The sequence below is a fragment of the Bombus bifarius genome, unplaced genomic scaffold, assembly GCF_011952205.1.
Source record: "Bombus bifarius isolate JDL3187 unplaced genomic scaffold, Bbif_JDL3187 scf7180000010271, whole genome shotgun sequence".
NCBI classification, from domain to species: domain Eukaryota; kingdom Metazoa; phylum Arthropoda; class Insecta; order Hymenoptera; family Apidae; genus Bombus; species Bombus bifarius.
Genome location: NW_022885586.1, coordinates 4,051,048 through 4,074,946, shown reverse-complemented (window position 1 = coordinate 4,074,946; position 23,899 = coordinate 4,051,048). Strand labels below are relative to the sequence as shown.

Below are 23,899 nucleotides of genomic sequence, written 5' to 3'. Positions count from 1 at the left end.
TGAACTTTCGAGTTATTTCCTCGCTCGGTGAATAGTTAATCTACAGTAGTAATAACGCTGTATGTTGAAACAAGTATATCTTAAATATATAATTAATGGTAAACAGGTTTCTACAATACTAACAATATTGTAGTTCATTAATATAATGAATAATTGCAACTGTAAATACTATATTACAATGAATAATTTTAGCTATTGAATATTAATACCTGTTTAAGGTAACTGTTAATTGCAATAGATAGCTTCTAGCCTGTTCTAAGTTTTACCAATCTGATCACGATAATCGAGTCTCATTACTCAAAGCGAAATTTCCAAATGTTTCAAAGGGTATAATACTCAACGATAAATTAGCATGAAGACATTTTGAACGTAGTTTTTTCGTGGCTTACCACGCGGCATGTTTCATTAAAATTTGTTAATTGCTCACAATTTTCAGACGTTTTCAATTTCGAGCTCTTTTGCAATCAGCTGAAAGTTGGATAGGCACAAAGGGAACGTAACTATGAAATTTTCTCTCAGAGTATACACGAGGTACAAGAGTTCTTGGGGATCAAGCATGAAGATTAGGGGAAACTATAGTTAACGGTAAACGTTGTACGCGATTGTAAAGATAAGACACGAACGTAAGCGAAAATGCTTACTAACGAAGTATAATATACGTTGAAGATTGCACGTTAGAATTGCAAATTGCGACGTTGTTTCTTACTGATCTGAAAACGCCAACATCCTAGAAAACCCTTTAAAAGAGAAGAGAACATTTGTGCTGGTGAAACGATTCAAGAATGCAATATAATGGAATGATATTCGTGTAATTGTCTTTTAACTCCGCTTTTCATCCTGTTTTTTTATTCCTTTTGATCTTCCCAAGTCTTTAAATAAGTCTCTTCTATATTTATCATTGAAAATATTTTAGTTGGAAATGGAAAGGAATAAACCTTGCGCTATAGTGTCATTTTTCATTTTCCGATACGCCGTTCCTTTTGTCCCATGCAAAACCCACGCGTCCATATCTGGATGCTCGATAACGAATCGCGGCACAATAAAAACTAATCAGATCGATCACGTTGCTATATGACCTTTCTACCATTTTAAATTGATATAAACTCAACGACAGCGACAGCGTCAAATGCTTCACGGTACGGCATTTGGATGGGGATTTAGGACAAAAATCAGAATTTGCTGGCCGCGTTCGCACGCTTGCGGGCCACGTTTGCACGTTTGCAGGCCACATTCTCAGGTTCTACAGTGCGGCGTTTGAATGAGGATTCGGGACAAAAATTTTAAAAAGACATATAATATGCAGTTTTCCAGAAACTTGATATCAGGGAATTCGATGTGAATAACAGGTTGTTTACCAAATCTCCCTTAGTATTTTCCCTACTTCCTGGCTCAGTTTAAATAGCTCCTTTTTGTAAATTAAAGAAAAACAAGATTTTTGTCAGATGTTATAGACACCTAGTAAAGAACAGAGTTTTCATGTAAAAAATTTTTTCAGACAAGTGTGGTAAAAAATCAACCTGCGTGGCGCTGTTGAGAACTGTTCGACTCGAAAATGCTCGTCGATGCTATTCCGAAACTTCATATTCTGACGAGAAATCAATACAAAAGTAACTAACCGTAGAACCTACAAATTTTTTAGAAAGTCAATTTTCCATGGAAAAAAGTTACTATTGTTGATATTTATAGCATCAGTCTCCAACTACCTAATGGTAAAATGAACGAATGGTTCAATATAAAAATTTACAGTTAGAAAGATAATTCCAAATTGACTATCGTAACGTACGGGTTTATAATGTAAAGTAGCAGCATTCAAAAGACCAAATAATTCTGAAGGCAAACTGAATACGTAATTCCAATTTCTAAAAGTTCCTTCAGTTTCGTACCAATATAGACGATCGTTATCGAAAAATTTTTCAGAAGTCAAACAATAAAAGTTGATAGAGTTGGTCAGTTTAATTTCCATGTGATTCAAATGTGTAATAGATGTCCTCATATTAATCGAATACTAACGATATCGCTTTAACGATACTTGAAAAGGAATGAAGTAAAACGCAGATACACATGAATTAATGAAATCTCGTTCTACATCGTTTGATTTCAAAAGGAATTTCTTATCTTCTTAGAAAACAGTGTTTTATACGTAGTAACGATACCATCGATGAACGTATGTGTAAATTTCACGAGCTGAGTCGCGTATCTTGCACGATCGTATTCTTCGAAACTTTATGGCTTCCCATAACGATTCTCCCGTCTGTGAAACTACGTATTGTCTCGCTTCGTTACCGGCGAAGTTAAACGTGGTGTCTCCCGAAGTGATATTTCACGGAGTTGATAAATAAGAGAAATGGAACGAAATCGACCGCGTTCGAAAGAAATTGCACCATCTGAGTTTAATTTATCCACGTCGCAGAATCGCTGAAACTTCGTTATTTCACAAACATTTCCAACGATTTCGTCACACTTTCGTGATTTCATGACTGGTAATATATTCCTTTCGATTCCCTGTTTGTAGAATTTTACGAAGACCTCTGCAGCTTCAGCGCGATGTTCCATGTCCCATGAATCAGACTAGATTTACGCCTGAACTTCGTGAACGAGTTTGAAGCGAACACAACGTGTGACGAGTTTCGTGCCACGCGTTAAAAGAGTCCAACTTAGTTTTCAAACAGTCAGTGAAACGTAAAGCAACCGTGGCCATGGTATAAAATGATATACAAGGTGTTAAAGCTGTGGACGATATTTATAGGATTTTATACATTACATGTCAGATTAATTTTTAATCCTGCAAGTATTTTCGGTTTATAACTGGTATTTAAAACAGTCCTTCGGTTTGTTGCACGTCCTTACAAATTACGGAAAAAGCGGATGGGTGTCTAACGGAAAAGCCGGTTTTTCCCATGCACAAGGTCACCCCCAAGCCACGTCGGTAGGAGGCTTCCTCCTCCAATCTTCACTTATTAATATTGGCTATAACCAATGGGCATCGCGGATCGTTGCCCTCACTGTTCTAACGAAAAGTGTGAACGACGAATCCACGTCCTTAGTTCAAAGCTTCACTTATTCTTCATCGTTAGAATAGTCAACATGTGATTACCGAGTTACTATCCTTAAATCAATCATTTACTTAACTTATACATACGCCTTAGTGTAACTCTTAAGTGTTGGAAATATAAACTTTATGACCCTGTTAATCGCAGCGTTATACCAACTCAAGCACCCCTATTATCTCAACGGAAATCAGGGGATCGATCTTTCGCGGCGTCGATTATTATAATCGTAACGGGAATTTACGACTTCCGTTGACGTGTTTCTTCGCGATTGGTCGAAAATACAGTTGGTTACACTAATTATTTTCGAAATAAATATTTATCCAAGGTAGTTATTCGAAAATCATTTTAAATTCACCGATAGCTGCATAGATCGATGAATCAGCTGATGAAACTTTCTCTTCATTCTACTCACATCTCGCGTTTCTCATTTTGAGTCAAATAGAAATGAAATATATAACAATGGAAATTCTATTGTCGTTTGTTTTCTTAGGAACGAAGAACGCAAAGTTCGAGTAAAATAAAGAGAAAAATCCGTAATTCATAAATTTTTACCGCAAAATTAAATTGTCTATGAATTGAAAAATAAGCTTTAAATCTTCTTGTGTATGAATATTTTGATCTGTTGAATGATACACTGTAAATGTGTTAAAGGTGTAGTCCTCAAAGTGTTTTTTTAATCGTCTACGATCCCAGATGAAAGGAGAACTATCGTATTACGTTCTCTTAGAGCAATTGAAAAATAACTCTCGTACTTGCGATCGAAACATTCAATCTGCTAGTTTCAGATTCGTTAATGGCACCAGTACCATGCCTTCGACGTTCGGAATAAGATGTATCTGTTCTCAACATCGTAGACACCCAAGCTATCTATTTTCACTCTTCTTATGGTAGGGTGAAATTGAATTGCGGTTTTGGAATTTCTCCTTGTATCAGACTATCAGTTGAAGTAAATTCACGGAAAACAGAATGCCACGGAAATGTGTCAAGCTTGACATAATCCAATCACAGAAGTCATAGAAATTGAAATATTATAATTATTAAAAATGTAACTCCCTCCGATAATGCACTAGTAAAATCATCTTGTTCCGGTATGAAAGTGATACACAATTCTATAGACTATACTATTATTATTATACTATACTATTCTTTCCATAAGTAAAATACACAAAATTTGGCAAAGATTCTTTCACTGGAATATCGACACGCATTTAGAAATCGCCCTACTATCATAGCTCACACATGGAATTAAAAGGATTGTCGTTGCATTCATAGTTGCAGTAGTATTTGTAATAATTGATATTAATGACGTTATGCAAATATTATTCGCCCTGTCGCTGAAAGTGATTATTCGAAATTGCTTCGGACTGAAATGCCGTGAATTCGTTGCGACAGAGGGTAACAGGTGTCATGTTGTAAATATAACGCAGCGGGACGCGACTAAATGTAATTTTTTAATAACGATAATCCTGGTTGTATTCGCAACGAGGGAAATGGCGATTGCGGTGCACAGATTTAACGTTGTAAAAATACGTCTGTCATATACATATCCTATGGTGTGCCACGATCAACGGACTGAAACCGATTGCCGACGAAGTGTGGCCGAAAAATGGACGATGTATGTGTAACGACGTTTCAACGATCCATTCTAATGGGCCACGCATATTCATTCTCGTTCAAATTCGACCAGTCGTGTGAAAAACGCGATTTTATTCTTTTATTCTTAAACGCGATAATCTGGTTTGATGTATAGAATCAGTACACAATAAAAGCAGCTGATATTACGATATTGATTTATCGTTTTCACGAGTGTTGGATTCTCTGTACCTGTTATTATACACGGATATACGATACAGAAAAATTAATAAACTAACTCGATAGTATTTCAGTCTTATGTGTATTGAATGGTGAATTTGTTTTCTAGCCGATCTGGAACGAATACCTGAATCAGGTTCTAAAACCAATTATATTCGTACTAACATACTCCACTGTAATTCTGTTTTAGAATAGTACAAAATTAGTTCGAATATGAGAGATGAGCTTATTTTAGAGATTCTCTGTGTACAAACATTAGAACATTTTCCAGATGAAAACCTTATAGAAACTAATGGACAAAAACCTGATGTTATTTCTTAGAACGAGTTAAATCCAAGAGATAACAACGGTATTAAAACATATCGATTAATATCAAGTATATTCTATGAGTTAAATAATGACGTCGATTCCTGCTGATACAATTGTTACGTTCCTGTTTTTATTCATTTTAACGAGACAATGGATAATGCGTTGGAATAAATATTTTTATATTTAATACGAAGGGAAAACATTTCTAACGAAAAAATATGTACAATTCCAAATAAGATAATCGTATCGACGCAACGTGTACGTGTAATGGCAATAACTATATTAAGAGAAATCATAAGTGAAATATTTTCAAGATTGTTTTTACGCACCAGCGTATGGGAAATCTATTTTTCTCACGAACTACGCTTCCCGCTAGAAACTTTCCTTCAAGGGCGGCTAGCATCCCTCTCTAACCACCAACATGGAAATTGACCAATTAACAGCAACATCAATTTCCTTCACTTTCCGAACGAAGACATCTCTCGACGAGTCCGATGATCTCGTGTCCTTAGACACACCCTATCATAGCATCCTCGGTCTCATTAGAGAGTGACTTATCGTCTTTACGCTCGGTGGATATTCCACGTTTTAACAAAGAGTTAGTTTAGTAATACTTGCACTGTAGCCAAGCAAGTCGATTACGACTTGGGCTTTGGAAGAAAGCGCATTCTGTTACCCCGTTGATCGCGGATTCGTTGTTGGACCCAGGATCATTGTCATTAGCTTCTCGAGTGTCTGATTACCGCGGTTACTTGTCAAATTCTGTGATAGTCGTATTTCCACTAGTCAATGTCTTCTCCATTGCATAGCAACAATGTGTAGTCCAAATGAGGATTCGTTTCACGCCCCTAACCCTAATCATAATGTGAACCCGACATGTATGTAGAAACCAATACCTGTATAGAAGCTCCAAGACATTCATAGCGTTCTGTACTGTAGATGATATTGCAATGGAAACCGAATGGTGGCCCATTAATTTCGGGATAACCAGAAATTGGTATTCGGAGAGTACAAGCTATGGTTTAGGTTCCATTAATTATTTACTAGTCGGAACTTGAGTTTGAAGCGTGCCCTTTTAGAAGAAAGTTCCTGATGTATTGTCGATGTCGTGTTTACGGATGAAGTAGCATTAAGTATCGATAGATGAACATACTATTTCCACGTTTGCGATGCGGTGATATTCCACAGCTTGTGTAACTTTAATCAATGTCTCAGCTTCCCTTAAACTTTAAACCGTTTTGAATGGAATATTCATGCGAGTTCGCAAATGTTGTGTCGAATTATAATGATTTGTAGAACCATGCATAGTGTCGCGAGACGTCGTCTTAACGAAGAAGATGATGAACGATACATCGCCTCGTCGAAGAAAATGGACGACTGTTAAGAGTTAACCATTACAGAGAAGATCCGACCCGAAATTCACTTTACGTATATTTATCGACCATATTCTCTGTTATATTCTTTTACGAGCTATGGGATGGGTTTAACTTCTCCCTAACGATCGTCTCTGTGTCACAGAAATTGCATCGGTGGATCGTTTCCTTAGTGTGTAGAAGCTGAAAATTTTCTGATATGAAAGAGATATTCTCAATACACGTTCGTAATACGTTCGTAATACGTTCGTAGATAAAATACTACGATGCGTTCAAGCTATTTGAGGCGAGGAAATGCACGATACACTATAGAAACGTAATGGCGCTGGTTTCGTAATTTTTTAAGGCAGGCTGTCTTCTTTGGTGTGTAATTTATGGAATGTTCGCGCGACGCTTCACAAAGCGGGACTCTAAGGCAGAGTTCGCGTGGCTAAAGGGTTTTTCAAGATGTAAATACCGCTTCCTGGAAGTAGAAGAACATGCGAAACCACTTAGTACACGAGATAATCTTTTGGGTATAAATTATTAATCCTTAAATGCATAGTGGTGTCGTCATTTGATAATATAACTTTTTTCTTAACATAGCAAATATATGCGAGGCATTGTCAGCAGAGTTAGACTAAAACATATTTCTTCTAAATGTGAGTTTATGAATAAAATTATTATATTACACATAGTTCGATACAAGTAACATAAAAATACTATCAAATTAGTTTATTTCATTTGTACGTTTGATTATCCTATTGTCTCCGTCTCTTGTTACAGTAAAATGTTTTAAGAATTGTGTTATGCAATCAACGAGATAAATAGCTGATTACATCTTCGCGATAATCGACCTGCAATTTGCTTATATCTTTCAGACACGTTATAGCCATCTTTGATAGCAAAGTACTTTCCCCAGTAAAAAATTAAAAAAAATAAATGGCGTGAATTCAATAATTTTTCTATGATTTTGTGGTTTGATTATATCTAGGGAGAAGAATCAGGGTTTGACAAATATATTGCAACCATTTCTGTAACTCTTTAGCTACAGAAGTGTTTCACTTCGCATTCTTCCTTCTGGCAACGCGAAAACTCATCACGACGGATATCTTGAGGTACGAAGTTAACGAGAAACTTTATCCACTTTGTGACAATCTCCAGAATGTAACTTTTTCAATTAGGTACAGAATTTGAACTTTCAAATCGAAATCTCCGTTCATTAGTTCGTGTGCAAATGAACCGAACGGGAAGGAACAAGTACCGTGCTGATGTTGAAGTTCAGCGTCCTACGAAAGTAATTCGTGAAAGTTGCGAACTGCCGAAGAAGTCGAAAAAGTTCTTAAAGGTTCGTGGGTAATTTTAATTTAGTTCCAAAGTGCAAGAAACATTTGGATACGATTAAAATTTCCGCGTGAATATAAAGGGTGATCGTTAGGAATTGATTTCTGCACGATGTCATAGCGAAATTTAGAGAACATATAGAACCAAACCGAGCAAATACACCATTAAAATTGGCAAGCACCTGTCGCGTCGATATCGCGACACGGTTTTATAGGCTTTCCACTTTCATTAGCTTCCCAAATTGCAATATTCGCGAGATTGGAATCAAACCAGAATTATATCTTCGACGATTATTGGAACGAGCGAAAATTTCTACGGATAGTGATCACAGAATTTGTCAGTCAGCTGATAAACGTATTGAGCTAACATGATTTGCAAGGGAAACCTTCCGTTTCCATATCAATTTCAAATCTATTTGGCTATGATCGCGCATCCCTCGATTGCCACATTTTTATGGAAAACTCTGCTTATTAAATGTACACAAGCGGATCGAACGATGGACGGACTGTTCCATTATTCTTTCTAATAAAAAATTATTATTTTACTTTTGGAATGGATCATCGAATCCATTTCTGAATAAAATTTGTGATCGTGATTGTTTGTACACTTTGGAAAATTGTATGTTGACTTCCAACATGTTAAATAGCATTCAAGTTTTGTTAATGAAATGTTCTCCTCTCGTGTCGTATTCTGGGGGGTGGTTTCACCCCTTGAACTCGAGTTATCGCGACTAAAAAAGATGTGCAATTATAAATGTGACTGTTCTTCAAGTTTCATCCAAGTTTTGTTATTGGGATCAAATGCAAATTTCGAGTCTGTCAGATTTTTCTCTGTAAATCAGTTAAAATGTCCGAAGCTATTCTCTCAAGTAACTTGTAATAACTAACCCTTACTCGAATCTCTGCCCTGGGCAATGTTCACTCCATTGATCAGCAACTTCAGTTACCGGTCACCTTCACTAAAATCGTTCCATGGCTCAATGCCTCGAGGGTGCACTTCCAGCTCCAACTGTTTTCTTGGACAGTGTCCTCTACCTACATCGATGGCGGAGAATAATCTGTCGTCTCGCGAGCAATCTCTCTGCAGACGCTGCCGTGTAAACTTGCAACTATTTCCTTGACAAATCATCTTCTGTGGACGACGTCCATTTCGTGGTTATTTAGTGGTTACTTTCACCAAAATTGTCGACCACTTGATCACTGTGAAACTTTCCGGGGGATTCTTAGTAGTTTCACCTACTTTCACAGACAGTGTCTATCCCAGGTTAGTAAAATAAACAGGCTATCGGGACCTTATTTGGAACGTAGAACGATTTTCGCTATCAGAGATGCAGATCCTATCAAGCAAAGGGGAGAAACTCCGGAGAAAGGAAATTGACGCTAAAACATAGTTACACAATCTAAACGAAGAATGTCGAAAAAGGAATATGCTAGGACTAAAAAAAAATGTTAAGGACATTAAGAGAAATTCCAGTAATAAAAAACAAAATTGACACGAAGTTCGAAGAATAAGTACAGATCAAGAATATCACCGAAGAAAATACAAAAAAAAGGTAGAAGAAAAGACTGGACGAGAACACTAAACTGTAGTTTTACTGATAAAGAAACAGGAACACCAAAGAGAGTAATTCAATGAATAAAAAATAGCCTGACGATGCTAAGAGTCAGCAATAAAAAAAGGTATACAATCATTATACTACCATTCGCGGTATGATAGCCCTGATATATTGGAAACTTTTAACCTTGCTTTCGATTTAATAAAATTTGCAATCCCACTGAAAACTTTTAATTTCAGTTCATCCCTTAACTCGAATTACTCCGAGATTCTCTCGTTGATGGCTGTATATAGTTAAAGGAGGGGGAAAAACTAACCATTGGCAGAGGTTTATTCTTCGACAGAGAAAGTCTCGTTGAGACTATTCTTTCTAATCACTGGAACGCTGAGATTTCCAACGTCATTTTCTGGTAATAAATCCAGCTGATATCAACTACCGGAAGCACCTACGCGCACTAACACGTTCGTGATATTCATTTCAAAATAACGCGCGTGTGTTTTATATTTCGTGTTTCCCTGAGCATCTCATACTTCTTCATAACATCGTTGAACATTCGTCTGTTTACCGATGGAAGCAGGAAAACGAGGGAAAAATATGTAGACGAAAAGAAGGAATCTGTTTTAATAACGAACTATGAATATCTATGCAAAATTTTACGAACATGATATCATGAACGACCTATATCTTCATTTGTTGTTGAATAGAAATTAACGGTGCTGTAAACACGGTTATCATAAGATCTACAACTTCACGATCTTATTAAATATACTTTTTCTGCAATATAATCGCAGAGACACTTATCGGGATTATGTATTATAATGAATATTGTGTAAATAAGAAAATTGAAATGTATCGAACACAAATTGAAGATACTGAAGTATAAGAGTCATGTACCGTAATGAATATTTTGTTTAAATACGTTCAAATGTATCAAACAGAAATTAAAGATGCCGCAGGATAAGAATTATTTATTACAACGAGTATTTCATTTTACAAAATTGGAGTGTTTCAAACAATAATTAAATATGGCTGGAGAAGAAACATTTATAAGAGTTAGGTTTGGGTTAGATTTCTCTTACTTATCTCTCTGTGTGTCTGTCCGTTTCTCTCTTTTTCTTGTGTTTATCTTAGGGGTCCTTTAATTTGTAAATACAGAACCTTCCTTCTACATCTATCTTTTTCCCAATTAGCAATTTCATATTTCAGGTAAATAATTTCACGTCCGCGAAAGAATAGAGTTACTAAACTAACGAATTACATTACTGTCTCGGCAAAGGCGTTAAATTCTGTCGATTCATCGTCTACAAGGTACAAGCGGCTGAATGACAGCTACTTTATCGAGGGAATTGCGTTATAATGTTGTCGGCGACCGGCAAAGAGCTTTAATCTATTGATTGTCATTCGAGTAACTGGATTCGGAAACAAGCTCGTGGTAATTAAAAAGAATGCATCGCTAATGTATTTAAGATGCGATAAAAAAGAAATTTCATTTATCCTCGCCGATAAGGATAAAGGTAAATATCAAAAAGGGAACGCGTTTCAGACGACAAACTCGATTTTGATCGACCGGTCATTGAATTTTCCTGTCACGTTCTTGTTACTAGAGTTGACTTTTCGCCCATTTAGCGCCGTTTTAGTGCTTTCGTCGTATTATTCTATGTTACTAATTAAATCTTCTGGAAAAAGCAATTATTGACACGAAAAGCTACCAGTTAACCGCCGTATTCGATTTTCTCATTAACGAGCTAATTATCGATCATATAGCAAATATCTCTTAGCAATATCGCTTTGACACAGCTGCTGATCTATCCTATGCACCGTGTGTAGGATTTAGCGTAATTAGCATAGTGCTTTATATGTCTCTACATAGAATCGATTTGCATTTTACACGTGCGATACCACCAGAAACGCATGTTTCGTATCGACAATTGTTTTTCATTATCTTTATCAACAAGAGGAAACAATCTACACATTTTGAAATTTCGTTGAAATCACAATGAAACACATTTACAGCGATCGTATCGATGAAGTCTTAAAAGAATTTGTAAATGTACGTAGAAGTTGGAAAATATTTATTGCAAGCATACGCTTCATAACCATGCTCGAAGTGTGCGATTAGTTATCGAATCATGATAATAGTGTTTCATTACATCTCATTACATTTCAACAAGTTTCGTATAACACGCATAATATATTTATCAAAGTATATTCTACGAGCCACTGTAGTATATTCGAAATAACTCTCCACGAATGTTCGATTAATACTTTCGTGAGCCAGTATACGTTTGATGCGAGACACGTATCACGAAGAAATTAAAATCTTAGCCGTTTCTTCACAATCTTTATCCCTATAATCTTCATCCACTAGCTACACGCCATGATTTTGATATTAGTGGATATAGACTGTGGATCGTTCATCACACAAACGATGAAAGATCTTCTCCCCTATCTACGAAGAGAATTTCTCGATGAGCCTCTGCTACGTGATGCTCGTTCTTTTGGATGGCGCGACTGGTCCACAGAAAAATTATACGGTTCCGGTAGAAACCGACGAAAGCAGCTGACGCGCGAGGGAGAGAGCAGAGGGAATGAAATATCACGGAGAAGAACCCTGATTCTTCTGCTTAGTAGGAAGGTTATCGATCGAGAGCAGGATCAGAGGTCTTCGTCTCACGATTAATTACTCCACGAAAATATGTCAAAAGGAAAGGCGGGTCTTTAGAAGTTGGTCAAAAGTCAGGGCAATCAATAAAAAGTATTGATTTGCTCATTAGAGTTGCATACAATAATAAATTTTAATATTGCACGTATGTTTGCGCTAATTGTTTTCCGCGACGAGGGAATATGTTGATTAGTTCGAATTAACATCATTAATCAGTATGCCGCGTGTGTACAAACGCAGTCAGATATTTCAGATTCCTATCAAACGTTGCAATAAAATCCGCTATCTTTCAAGTTTATTGAACTCGTGTGTTGAACTCCAGTTTTATTTACTCGATGTAGAAAGGTGGAGGATGTGTACACTATCAGAGAAAGAACTCATATGCTCGGGCATATCATTCGCTATAATTGTAGCTTGACGCACCGTAGAGAAAGAAAACATTGCACTTGGAGGAAAAATAACAGTCTGGTAGAGAAAAGAAGAGAGAGAAAGAGAGGGAGAGAGAGAAAGAGTAAGTGAGCGAGGAAGGAATCTAATCGACGTTAAATTAATCGCATGTTTCTTTTGAATCTTTCCTTCAGATTTAATAATGTTTAATATTTCCATTAAATACATTTCTTCGTCGATACTCGGGAGCATTTTTCCGACAAGGAGGACAAAGGTGAACTAGAAAATCTTTATTCGCTACCCGGCACACAATTATGAAATGACTCTGATTCCTTCCTTTCTGGCATTCCGATCGTAATGAATCGTATTTAATTAAAACTGATCGTTTTCATTTGCGAAGGTACTGTACAGTAAACGTTGCATTTAATCCAAGCGAGTTACCTTCTATCGACGATTTCGCAGCCTTTAATACCGGATCGAATTAAATGCTTTGAACCTCTTTGTAAACTGAAAATCGCCCGTTTCTTTTCTCTAATTATCGGTTGTTCCATTACAATTCATTTCGTTTTCAATTGTGTAAAACAAACAGACGTCCTATGATTGCTTCCTCTATAAAATTCCTCAGAAAGTAGACGCCTCGATGTAGTTCGAATTTAGACATTACATTTTGCAATTATTAAAAAAGCATTTGTTATTTAAAAAAAAAAATAGTCGTAAACTTTATTTGTTCTTGAACATCGCGAAGCTACTTAATGTTCTCGAAAAAGACCTGAACTTTTCGTTTTGTAATTACCTGCGTGAAAAAAATATTATAAAATTCTACCGATCTTTTTAGACGCCATAAAATGATGCATCATCTTAGAGGATAATTAACAGGTTAAAGTACGTAACTTTTAATGAATTTTTTTCCGCCTTCGCAAGATATGCTAATATTCCGTTTCATCTCGAAAACGTCCTCGTGGTATTAACTAATTAAAGAAGCCCAGTGACGAGTTTGCTCCAGTGTAAAGCTTCTTCCGTATCCTTTTTCTTCGTTTCAAAATTACACAGATACCGTTGCTTGCTTGTAAAGTTCGAAAGAACTTATCCCCTTTCATTCAACCGCAAAGCCTGTCGATTAAAGTAATTTGATGCAGATACGCGTGAGTCTGTGGGAATCCTCTAAGGAACTCGATTTACCCAGTTTCCTTATTTCGTTTCGCCGGAAGCTGTGCCATTCCACCCTCGTGAACAGACCTCTCCCCCCTCCCCGGAATTGAAAGCCGATAAATAGCAAACTGTAGCTAAAACCGTCAAAATAACAATGAAAAAATACTTTTCCCAGCTCCTAGCGTTTATCACGGTATTTTCTACGGTGTAAATCTGCTCGTATCGATGGTTCTATCGCCGATATTCCCCGGGGATGATGTTCGTCATGTGAAATGGAAATTTCGCAAGTTTCGTGAACGAAGAGATAGCGATTGGAGGTTTATCGCGGAACATTTTGTGTTAGGAAATGAACTTGCATTCTTTGCTAGGTCACTGAAATAAATTTCGTTCGAAATTTCATCTCCACAAGTGTGTGCTTCTCGAGAAGAAGCGCGCGGTTTTAATGGAATAGCGTTAGATCGAAGAATCGGTGCCTTTTTATGGAAGTAATCTTGTACATGCTCAAAAGTATCGTAATATTAGATTGTCTGAAAAGTGTCTTTCTTTTATAGACACGTCTTTTACAACGATGCATCTTTATACAAACATGAAACCTAATCTGTCGAACGTTGAGATCTTTATTTTGATAGAACAAAATGGATCACACGTAATTCGATAAAATAATATAAAACAGAAAATGTTGTGCATCCATTATTTCCTTCTAAAACGAAAGAAACTTTTCGGACGACCTAATGCATGCTTATTCCTGATATAATATTGTTACAGAATTGTAGAGAGAAATTGTGTTTGTTTATTACAAGTAAAAATTGTTATTTCGACCTGATAAAATTCGTCTTAAATAATTAATAGATATGCAACCATATATATTGGCGTTTGCAAGAATGAAACAAGTTACGGTACAATTTTTCAATAAAATCTATAACGAAACTGTCTGGAAAAGTTATTCATTCCCGGACTATCTACAATCTACGTGGTCTCTGAAATACGGATCAGATAAGAAAGGTTCTTTTGTATCGTGGTTAATTCAACCAGTAGATATATCGATGAATCGCATTTTAAATTTTAATATAATGTCAACTTTCAAACGAATAACTAAAATATATTATTTGTTGATTCTATAAAGAGACAATAGGTATTGTTATAGGATATTAGTTTTTGATTAAATGCAAATCGCTTAAGATAATCGGATTCGTAAGAATTATTATTTCCTTTGAAACGTATGTAAAAATATGTAGAGATAAAATGTTATGATAAAAATCTTATTAATTTTACTATCAAATTTGTTCTTATTTAATTTCAATATTCAATTTAGATTTTACGGGTGTTTCAGGGCATATTATTAATTTCTTAACTTGTCTAATTTTCTTACGCTATTTAAATTCGATTAAACGTCCGTCTTTCTCGCCCTCTTGTAATTGTAATTTTAATCTAGATTCGCGACAAGTTGTTTTCGCCGAGATAAATTCGCGAAATTGCTTTCTTTGAAACTTCATAGTTATCCTCAGTGCTGACCCAATATTAATCTCATTCGCTTCGTGCCACGGTAATTAGCCTTCGCGTCTGGTTGCTCGTTTCGAGGATCGGGACACAGTTTCTCACCTTTAACGGTCACTTTGCGTGGTCAATTCACGTGCGCCACTTCTTCTAGACGTGACCGATTCTTCACCAGACTTCTACTTCCATCTTTCTGGTACCATCATGGCCAATGTGTTTCTTATTCTTCTCCAAAGACTTTTCACGTCGTCGTCATGAATTCCACGTTCGATCGATACTCGAGATCTCACGCTATTTTCCTTCCGTGTACCTCTCTAAATATCAGACACCTGACCACCATTCGAAGAGACATGAACATTTCCATGCGGCAATTTCGACGCGAAATTTCAGTCAGCCAGAGCAATTTCATTGGCCAGAAGCATAAAACCAATTTGTCTAAATTTTTCACATTGTTTATTCGAAAATTATACCACCGACTATTGCTTAATGTTCACATCGGATATCAGCCGCCTGCATTATGCAATCAGTTTAACGTTACAACGCGCTTGTTAGTTCACGTTTGTAACAACTGTGGTCACATTTGCATACGATACGAGATTCCTCCTGGAAACTCTGGCTTTAGATCATTAAAGTTAACTCGATACATACGAAGCAGATAGAATGTTCCTTTGCCTTCAAACGAAATCAGACTTTCAATTCGTTTCATATAACAGTTTGTTGCGATATGAAGCTCTGCTTTCGTCGAAACAGAAGTGGATGGGATACGTTCAAGGCAGACACGTACACTCGGTGGCGGAGACGAGCGAACAAATGAAAGTAAATATTAATGAAGTTTAATCGAATTACAGTTATTGTTACATACTTAACGCATCTTTGACCGGTCACGAGTTAACTCGTGTTTTCATGGCCAAACGTTGCCGACCGCAAAAGCTGTTGTGCACCATTACACGTAGGTGATCGTTACGCTGTTTATCATACGAAAAAGAAATATTAAAAGTTGAAATAAAAATAAAAATATATAAAATTTATTAAAGTTTATTTATATCGTTTTACTTTCACATCCAATTATGAAATAATAGTCGGTGACATGAGATAAATTCTCAGTAAAATTGCCGGTCAACAATGTGTTAAGTTTTATTTATTATATATCCTTGCAGTACAACAAATTATTTACCTGATTATTATAATTACACGTTTACAGTCTTGTGTAAACAAGCCGCGTTTTCTAGTCGCTTATTTATTAAATCGATTAATCCCACAAAACAAAAAGTAGACAAAATTGATGAAATTATGTAAAATAAGCGTCAATCGAAAAGTGCTTCGGCACTAGAATCTCAACAATTTCAAAAACTCCTGCTAATCATTGCGGCCTAATTTAACGATGTTTCAGCGATACCTATTTCCACCATCTGTTCATTTATTTCTGTCCGAAATTGTAGTCGGTCGAAGAATATGGAACATTTGATAGAACTCGACATTATGGTCAAGAGCTACCAGGCTACAGACTGGTGCTTTAATTCTCAAATACAAGAAAAGGGATGGAATAATTCATAAGGGGGTTGTCGTTTCCTCGGCGTTTTGTGCGTCCGGAGCTTCCACGCGGAATAGGTCCTTTTCAAGCGGATTATTCCACAAGCTACCAAGCTAATGCAGCTTCCAAGCAGCTCGTACCTTCGTCTAGCAGTTCCTGCTGCGCCTGGCCTGTAATCCGCCACTTGGGAAATACTGATCCGCCATCGAACGTAAAAGGGACAAAAAGAAAAACGCGGAGAGAAGATCACAGATTTTCCTGCGGCGCGACGAAGAGATCCAAGTTGCCTTCCGCTAGACACAACCCACCAGTTTCTGCTGGTTCGACGAACATGATTAAGGAGAATTAATTATCTCCAGTCGACCATATGAAACATTTGTTTATCCTTGTCGAGTTAGCTTTCGTGGACTTCGATAATTAACTAGCGACATCCTCGAAGACATTACAGTCGACTAATCGGGATAATTGAGTAACTCGACTTTCCTCGTATCATTATCTACCATTTTGGAATCCTTTCTATTCCACACAACTAGTATTTGCTTCAGCTCTACTTCAATTTCCTTACTCTCGTCTCGATTTATCGTCCCGAATTTCCGTCTACGCTTGCCAATTTCCGTGTGGCTTTTGATTCAAGATGATCTCACGATCCTTTGCTTCGTATTAATTAAATTGACCACGATAATCGGTACAGCGTACGTGATATAAAGTTTTCATAGAATGGCTCGCGATAGTATTTTGACATTTTCAATAGGAAACTTGTATGTCCATATTGTACGTGCTACACGAAACATTTCGAAATTTCATTTCATTAGCACTGCAACGTGACGTGGCTGATTAGTTTTGTTCTTTTTTGACAAGTTGGAAGGATTAAATTTATTGATCAAGCGTAAAAAGATTTCGAAGAAATTGTAATTGGTCGGAATCGCGAAGAAAATAGCAAAGATCGCTTTTTACAATTTTTTTATTGGTACCTGGTATGAAAATTTCAAGAATACATATTGAAGATTTATGCCAGTTACATACATGCTGTGAATTTCATGGGAACCGGCTGACGTTAGTATGAGCTACAAACGGTTAAAAATGGTGAAAATCACAGTTTTCGCGAATTTCGGCCTAAAATCTACAGACTCATATCTTTCGATGTCTGTTACTTGATTCCATTGATCAACTGATTTCGATAAAATGTTCAGCATATCTGTAACTGGACTACGGCTTTTCACGCATTTAGAGGAAATTTAAAAGTGCAAAATTGCACAAAATATATACACATATATAGTAATATCAAAAATACTTAAAATATTCAAAGTACTATGATTTCTCTAATACTTGTTAGGTCAAACAATTTTCTACCGAGGTTCTTCTCTCTTAATTGCATTCTCAAAAATATGAATTTACATAAAAATCCGTAGTCTAATCTAACTGACATAATGTGTTGTTTAAATTTTATTACAAGCCCAGATAAAAAAGATGTGGAAAGTGACCTTTACTTCCTATTTCACAATTCCAATCATATTGCTATTTCTTCAAATTATCTTTACACGTCATCCAGTAATCTAATCTTTCTAACTTTTCAAAAAAGGTCAAGTCGCATGGCTGAATTTTAATAAAGTTATTCTGTTTCAAAGAACGTGTGCTGATATTTATTGATTATCGTCATCAGGGAAGCCGTGCTTCGCTATAATATTCATGAATCATCGTATATTTATACTTGGGCAGACGTTAAATGAAGATAATATATAGGATAAAGTGGAAGATAATATTTCGACTGATATCGCAGAAATATAGTAGGATACGATGATTATGATAACATGGACATGATACAATGTCTGAATGGATTTAATATGATTCTTTTAATTAATCATGACACTAGGCTTATCTCCGCATCGAATAATCAATTGGAACGTGGATATAACGATAAGAAAAGGCACAAGAGGAATGTAACTTTGCAAAATTAAATCTGCTAAATAAGATGTGCAATTTAACAGATAAAATAATTTGCGAGACCTAAATCCTTAACCGAATCATATTTAATTTCATTATCTTGAAAATGTTTTTTAAAATTAGTCACGTACCAGAAATTTTATAATACACGTAACATGTTTATAAAATTTTTTCTATGAGACGTATTCAGATATAATACTTTCGTAAGCCCCTGTTTATTTGGCAAGGTCTATGGCGTATTCAGTGTTCTACTTTTTTCGCTAGATGCCGAGGATACTCGATAATCGAGTGACTTTCGTGACTTCGAGTGATTTCGTTCAACGTCCAACGAACAGCTCGAAACCGAATACCAGGAATAGTAAGAAAGTATTTACCAATCATTTTAAAATCCTGAATAAATCACGTACATTTGTTAAAGATAAACAAGAAAACAGAATTAAATATTCCAGAGCTACAAGAGACTCCCCCCCCCTTTTTTTTAACAAGTTCCTTACTATTCGTCATGAGAATTTAATATCAACAATTTGTGTCTCGCGTGACTTACAAAATTTTAGTAATAAGATTAGTCCAATTGTCTAAGAGAGCTCTGGAATAATTTATTTCGGGTTTATTTGCATCTTATTTAAAGGGACAAAGTCCAAAGAGGGACTGGTACTCTCTTTTTTTCGAGTTTCTTCTACACAGAAGGGAGAAGCAAACTTACCCTTCGTACAATAAATAGAAGGAGCTACATACGTTCTTTAATCGTGAAGATAGCGGTAAACTTAGGAAATTTGGAAACGTCAAGGGTATCGTAAGGTTTCTGCAAATCTTTTTTATGGATTCCCGTGATTCTCGATTTACTGCCGCTTTTCGTATTTCTTGTGCGTATTAAAGGACCTTGCACGACGCAATCTCAGCGGGAAATCTTTGCAATAAAACGTCCAGCTGTTAACCACAGCTGCTATCGTTGATAGAAAAATTTGGAAATGTCGTAAAAGTCCAGATTGTCGAAGTAACATGCGCATGTTGCTGAAGTAACATTATGAAAAACAATTTAGAGGAGACAATTATTACAATAGAATTTCTCGAATAATTAGTATGACGTGGGCTATATGAATAAATAGTCGTGTTTGATGTGGCATTATCAGTTTCCCATTAAATTTAGCTGTTCTTTTGGCAATCTCCGTAAGAGATTCAAAGCAAACAAATCCATCGACTGTAGGTATTTATTAAACATTTCTGAATTCAAAATTAAAGAAAGAAAGAGAGAGAGAGAGAGATAGTAATAAATTCACCACTTTTTACTTCGCTAATCTAAAATAAATTTATTAAGCAAATTTGTCAATACGTTTACCAAGACCCACCTTTACCTAGTTTGATGCAAATGAGAAACGATAAGTGTTAGCAACACCATTTCCAAGAAACTTGAGGTACTATGTCAAACTTAGTTGACACGAGAAGCAACCACTGTACGCCCAACTGACGGTCACGGAATACATTACTTCTTGATACAATCTCCCTGCTTGATTTCCCTTTACCTTTGATTTTCTCCTACCTCTGGAAACCACTCTGGTATTTAATATTAACACAGTTCTTTAGATGGAACAACTAGCTCTCTCGATAAACTTAAATATAAATAGAGAACTTTGTCACGAATTTAATTTTAGAACAATTAGTGGAATGTTTGTCAATCTCCATTCAAAGTGAATAAAATTCGCGCTATGAAATTCCTTTCATGAATAAGCGAGTGGCTACCGATTCAGATAAATTGAAAAATTAGTTGCGAAGAAGTAGAAAATGTTTTTTTATTCCCGTAGTTTTCTTACGCCAGGCGAATTAAAATTAGCAGAGTTTTCTTATCATACAGATTTCTGCATGTTCATCTAATAAATTGTAAATTCCTTACGGCAAGCCACGCCGATTCTCCACGAAGCTCTTATCGAACAAGATAACTAGAAACTTCTTCCCTCGCTCTACTTTCCGTACATGCGCTAGTTTCTCTATACATATTCGTTTTTCCATTTTTGCTGCAAACGCTTCTTCGCTTCGATGATCATCGGTTGATAAATCAAAGCCTTTATTCGAGCTTATTCTAGTCGAATTTTTTCCCTAGTTTTAACCAAAATTCCCTTCCCTTCCACCCGTATTAATTTTGTCACGCGTAAGCAGCTGCGTTTAATTTCGCCCTTCATGCACGAACTACAATTCGTGAAATACAATTTATATGACCACCAACTCGACGGTTCGCATTTACACGAATTTTTCGACCGTATTTTAAATGCAATGAAATATCGGACCTAGTCAGAATATAATTTCTATCAAATTATTCGCGTACATTGCAATATTACTCCATAAATTATTCGTTGTATTTCTATGCAAACTATACGTAGTGTCGGGTAAAATACGGTGGTTCATGAAAGTGTTTGAACAATTATCAAACCGCTTGTACGTGTGTCGTATAAAACATTTCGAAACTTTATTAGCATTGTAATGAGACTGTAATATTGGCAAAATTTTAAATGAATATCAAACCTACTCACAATCGTTTTGAGGGGTAGTTTCGTGCATATGAATTTTCTGTTTGAAGAAACAAAGGATGGTTTCTAATATAACGAACAAACGACTGTTCAAATATCTCGCTGCCTTTTATGAAGCTCGTAATCTCTTGCAACTCCTATACACATTTTCAGATTTCTGTCAAATTTTCCCAATATAATCGCCATAATCTTTCTCTTGGTACAGGGTTAATCAAGTTTTAATATGTTTCGTACAACACTCATACCATATTCAGAAAACTCGTTAGTGGATAATTTACACAAGAATATTGCCTCGAAAGCGCGACGCAAAGAAAAGACAGTGGTTCGATGATAATTCAATAGGAATTACTCGTGAAAATGGATGCACGTTGCAAATGACCACGTTGTCAATTTAAGGCGACGTTAACAGCATCGTGATCACACGTTGTCGGACCCAAGGCATTAATGTTTATAATTAGAAAACCACTTGTAAGTCTGGCTATATATCCGCGTGTTAGAACACTCTGGCCGAGCAAGAAATGTTTGCCTATCAATTATTCGCCACTTCTTCTGCTGCACGTATTTACGTACATATATGTTGCACTCTATCTTTTACTCCGCACCGCAAGATCTTTTTCGTATGGCTCATGAAAAATCACACTTCTTGTGAACTCGCAATTGGCAGATTTCTCGATCAAGTTGATCCACAAACACATATTTCTTAAAAATACGGATACAACGATTAAATATAAACAGAGATTTGTTTCATCTTCTGAACACTATAAATCACCTTAATCTGAAAATTATCATAAATATTGGAAAGAATACTCAACTTTGGTTGTTTCACATATTTTTCAATATTGTCTGCATTTTTGTATCTTTAAATTTTTCACAAGTTTGATAATTCGTCATAAACGAAATATTTAATTGTCAAATCCTTTTGTATCCTTCGATTATCAAATTATTTTCAAAATTTCGCACTACTTTTTATTTTATATATTAATTATCGTCAAATCTAAAAGCTATTGTCGAGAATTATTTCGCAGTTTTTATTTCGGACCGATTTTCCGTTAAAAATTATTAAAGTAACTCCTCTGTAAGCTGCAAATGTGCCTGCAATTATTTCTAATGATATTAGAATTTTACGAACACTTTCGTGTTTGGTTATCTTGTAAAGTAAAGTCGAACAGACTTAACTCGATGTGTCCTGTTTATCGGTAACTCGATTCGCCAGAGACTTCGTAAATGATTTACCTTTCACGTTGCCTTCCCCTTTCCACCACTGTAGAACTTTGGCCTTCTTAAATCCGCTCCGCTTAAATTCGCCGCGTTTCACACGCGTTTAGTTTTGCGACTGTCTGGCAATCATACAATGCACACTTATGCGCCATTCACTCGTGACGTTGTCGCAACTCGGTGCTTCGTCGTTTCACGTTCCTTCGACCTTCAAGCCGACGAGATACTCTTCTTTGACATTCAAACAAGAATCTACGGAACCAGGATGTAAGAAATTATAACGAAAATTAGCCGGCCGTAAAGAAATTCAGATTTCCACGAAGAAGTTCGAATTCGTTTCTTCATTTACCACTGTGATAAAATGGTGGAGATTAGAAGGAAATCACTTGGCGGAAACATTATAAAATATGAAATGTCAAAGCTTGTTAATCTACGTATTATTTTTGTAACGTTTCTATCTATTATCGTGATTGCTTTCGTACGTTTAATATTTGTTATTATTGCTATTATTATTACTACAGGTAACTTTTTCAAATAGGGTGTTTAGAGTAGGTCGTAAACATTTATTATTGCAAGGAGAAAATCCACCGATGGATATGTTCACTACGAGATATCAATTCGGCGAAATCGACAGCGCGCCGTAAACTGAAGCGAAACTTGGATTCGCTGAGGATCCACGCTCTCTCGACGCAGTCGCAAAACACGATGCATCGTTTTGTCTACTCTTTCTCCTCTTTCGACGCCTGACACTCTGGCTGAAGGGTGCGCCTCCTCGAACCACCCGTTTTTTTTTCAAATCGTAATCGAAAACACACCTATTCGATCTAGGAAGAATGTTCATGTTAACCTATTTCTCTTTTCAATCTTTTTCTACCATATACTAAAACCAACCACCCAATATTCCAATTCTATTTTTGTCAAATCAACAAATTCGATAAGCAGATGAATCTGCCTGTATATTGAACGATGCAATTTAATCGGAGTTAATTAGAAATTCATGATAGATAATCACGTTGGATTGTGGATAAATTATAACTGAAATTTCTAATTATACAGTCGGTTTAATTACATTATCATGGATGCAACATTCGTGTAAATGATATAATGAATTAAGAGTACACATAAATGGCGCGAGGATAAATATTCCGCGCCAGCTTGGAATCGCCGAAGAGAGCTCGCGTTCATAAGTGGCAAAGATTTCCCGTAGGAATGCATCTGTTGCACTTGGTCGATCCCGATTAAATCAATACGACGCAACAGTAGCCAAACAGGGGCGTTATTTATTTTGCATTCTCCACTGTGCACTATATTTTTCTTTCAACATCGTCACCGATGGTCGCTCTGGCGGATTAACCACGCCAGGAATTTCTAGAATCGACCAGATTACGACTACGCAGCGCCGCGTTCCTTGTTGCGTTTGCGAATCCACTTGGAATTCAATTAGAATTCCTATGGTAAGTGACAACAACCAACAGATACACATCGAACCGTGACGCATACAGTTGTAGAATTTCAAGTTCCTCGCGTCGAAACGATTGGTAACCGTGTTCAGAAGAAAGAAAAGCACGCTAATTTTTCA

At 36.3% G+C, this 23,899-nt stretch overlaps 1 protein-coding gene across 1 annotated transcript in view; it reads right to left on the bottom strand.

Moving 5' to 3' along the window:
• The window catches only part of LOC117216399 (neuropeptide CCHamide-2 receptor-like), a 33,269-nt gene extending 10,317 nt beyond the window's left edge, over positions 1-22,952 (bottom strand). The window contains exons 1-2 of the mRNA XM_033463082.1: positions 22,670-22,952; positions 22,339-22,572 (exon numbers count right to left, since the gene is read on the bottom strand). The gene's annotated coding sequence lies outside the window, so the exon portion shown is untranslated. The remainder of the gene's footprint in view (positions 1-22,338; positions 22,573-22,669) is intronic.
• Between the last annotated feature and the right edge of the window lie 947 nt (positions 22,953-23,899).